The sequence below is a fragment of the Echinops telfairi genome, unplaced genomic scaffold, assembly GCF_000313985.2.
Source record: "Echinops telfairi isolate 266 unplaced genomic scaffold, ASM31398v2 ScPeMD7_1713;HRSCAF=2227, whole genome shotgun sequence".
NCBI lineage: Eukaryota > Metazoa > Chordata > Mammalia > Afrosoricida > Tenrecidae > Echinops > Echinops telfairi.
In genome coordinates this window covers 7583980-7587559 of record NW_022105611.1, presented here as the reverse complement: position 1 = coordinate 7587559, position 3580 = coordinate 7583980, and positions in this window count along the sequence as shown.

Sequence of the window (3580 nt, the reverse complement as noted above, 5' to 3'; positions counted from 1 at the left end):
GTTTTCTACCACAAATTCTTCAGGTTCAGCCTCTTCGACTTTTTTACTCTTTCCATTCTGCTTCTTTCCCATTTTTTGCAATGTAGTTTTATTGGAGGCCATTTTTTATTGCAGACTTGAAGAGCTATTACCTTCGGGGTTTGGCGCCCGTCGGTTCCTGGAGGGGAGGGAGAGAGAAGAGGAGGGACGGGCCGGTGGCCGGAGTCTTCGTGGCGCAGGCTTTTCTGCTTTGCAGCGGCGGCAAGTGGCGCCAAAACCCAGACTCCACCCACTTCCTCGCCCCCGGGAGTGGGTGCTTCCTACCACTGGGAGGAGGTGGAGACAGACTTGGGGGTGAAGGGAGAATTGGGAGCTGAGCAGTGTGCCCCTCCTGGAAGACCGCTCTCCTGAGCACGAGGCGCTGGCCCGAAGGACGTAATCTGGGTTATGGCCATGACTTTTGTTTGACTGTTTCTTTGGTCATTTGAGCCCTAACTAGATTATATAAAAATATTTGGAAACACATAAATTTGAGTATGTTAATCTATTGCATAACTGATTCCACTGGTAGAGACTCACGTTTCTGCTCAAATAGAGGGGGGAAAGCGTAATGACTTTCTACTGAAACAAGTCACAACTTTCGGGTGACCAACAGAAACAGCCTCTGTCAGCTCACTGCCTTCCGTGGGTCCGCAGGAAGGGGCGGTTTTTGTTTCGCATCTGGACAGCTGAGTCCAAGTGATTACTAATCCAGCCAGGCATAGCATGGTGGGAGTGCAGCATGATTGGTTAGTTGTGCACTTTCTCCTTTTCGGTGTGATTTTGGATCGGAGGGGAAAAATGTCAAATGACTGAAAGTCTTGTTTGCTGCCAAGAAGCTGTCCGGCCTGTCCAGGCATCATGTGGAAAGGGAAGGGGAGAAGGCTCTTTCCTTCTGCTGATACCCCTTCTCGGTTTTAGGATTCGCAGAACAGAATATCTCCGAAACTGCAGAGTTGTTGTTCTCTGGGGTTTTTTTTAACCCCAGTTCTAACGAGGTTATGGTGGAAGCTTGGTTAGATAACTCAGTCCCAGAGCAAATCTCAATGAAGTTGTACCAATGTGGACACTTACGTGTGTCACTTACTCAAGTAAGCATTTGTCAGCAAGTCCTTCAAGCCAAGTGCTGTGTGTTAGGCATAAGGCATGCAAATGAAATCCCCTTCTCCACAAGGAGCCCAGGGTCCCTGATGAGAGCCTAATGGCTCAGGGAAGCCTTCCCAGGGCTGGCGACGACGCTGGCCTTCAGTCTTCAACAAGAGCAAGAGGAGAAAAAAGGGGGACAAGGCAGGACGAGACATTTGAGGTGGCCTGGTGGAGCTACCAAGTAATACCCTACACTGTGTTGTAGCGCACATCATATACAAAGGGGAAGTGGCTCCAAAGTTCATGGAAAAATGGAGTGAAGAGATAATGGCATTTTTCCAAGAACTTTTGGAAGCACCCTCAATTATCTATAAGCTATATGTTAAATGGTGCAGGAGTTATGTATAAAGTGATATATAATGATGGCATATACAGGTGTATATTATGTACAAATAAAAAGTAAAGATCTTATTTACATAATAGTATATGTAATATATATTATACATTATGTGTATATGTACACCACAAAGCAAAGCAAACCCCCGGCCACCGAGTCCATTGTGACTCTTAGCAACCCGCTAGTGGGCTTCCGTAACTGTAACCTTGACAGGATCTCTGGAGCATGGCTGGTGGATTTGAACTGCCAACCTTGGAGTTAGCAGCCCAGCACCTAACCCACAGAGCCGCCCAGAGTCCCTGCATGCACCTAGTGATCAAGAAGTAGTGTCGTATATACTACTGTGTGCAGAGGCCTGGGTAGGACGAATTGTTCATTAGTGACAGCTGGGAAGAAGAGCCCGACAAATCAGCCGCTGGAAACACGGTGGAGAACAGCTCCGCGCTGACACGGATGGGGTCGTAGGAGTTGGAATCGACAAGAACTGGTCTTCATACTTACACCCATCCCTCACATGTGAGACACTAGGTTTGATCAAAGCAATGAAAACCCACTTCGGAGGATTTGGCATAGGTTTCGGTGCAGAGAATACCGAAGCCGGTGAGTTTTGCATGTTGTTATTAAAGATTATCGGGGACAGGGATCAAGCGTTGGCAGCTGTCCCGCACGCTGAGACAGGGCTTATTTGGGACAAGCTAGGTTGTTCCTTGCTCCTTGCTGTGGAGTCCGCAGAACTGCGCCATAGGGCTTTCAAGGTCCTGACCTTGCAGAGGCAGATCACCAGGCCAGGCTTCTGAGGTCCTTTTGGGGGGCTCTGAACCACCGACCTTTTGACTTAAGGCAGACTAGAGAGACGAGGTCGAGTGTGGGGAGTCATTCTCAGGAGCGCACCTGGCTGCATGCCTGGTTTCTCATCAGGACTACGTGGGCTCGATCCCCTGATCGCAGGGTTGCTGGTTTTAAGGTTCAGAAATAGAGCCTTTCACCTGCACCTCGCGAATGTGCAACATACAGCAGTTGAAACGACCATGGGCATTTCATGTGTGTGTTTGTCTTTAAACAGTAAGCTTCAAAGAGTCTGAAATAAGATCACAAATGCCTGCTTGTCTCATAATGCATTCATGGGTCGAGGTGCAGAGAGCAGGGTCTTTGTCTCGTTGGGCATGTGACTGAGGCACAGCTCAGTCTCAGAGGACAGCTGGGCTTGAAGGGCCTTTATCCGCAGCTGCCCCATCCTGCCCTGACTGGTGGTGGAGGGGCAGGGTGGGGGAGGTGAGGAGGGTAGGGGTGTGTGTGAAATCACAGTGTGTCACATGGACTGCCCCAATGGTCTCCCAGAGGCCACACCTAAACGTGCTGTAGAGAAGGGGGCAGCATCTGTGGTAAACCAGCAGTGGGGGAGGTGAGGGGAGGGGAGCGTGGGGTGGGTGGGCAGGCAGGGCCATATGTATTAGTGGTAACATTTTTGTTCCTTTTTGAATCCTGTAGTCAGACACTAGAGCGATTCAGAGACTTGGGAGGCCAGGCTGGGTGTTTTTTTGGTGGTCATAAAGGGTGATTTGTTACAGGCCTGCTTGATCCTTGTTGTTTGACTAGGCCGCAACACAGCAGTTCTCTGTATTTTTCTTGGAATGAAATTGGCCTTTGCACTAGACGCAAAGAAATGTGTCCTCAAGCAAGGGAGTCTTTCTAAATGTTAGTGACTTAACTCGATTAAGTATTTCCATTTCCTAGTCCTCTAAGTTTGTGAGGCTTAAGTTCCCAGAAAGGCTGCTGGTTTTGACCAGGAATCTCTAGGGAGTCTGAGTGCACTCCGTTCTTAGGATCTGAGCAAGTGCTAAAAACGTTCAAAATGCTTCAAATAGGAATGTTTCTCGGTTTCCAGCCCAGTGATGCAGATGTAAAGTGACTGCCGCTTCAGATCACCCCCAGATTCTTCCTGTAAGTTTGTCTGTCAGCATTTCCTTCCTCAGGCCTCGTGACTGACTTGCTGACCCCTCCTGCCTTCCTGGGTTAGTGCCATCTTTTTGCATAGTCTCAGCTATAAAAATATGCTAGCCCTTGCAACATTTCCCTCCT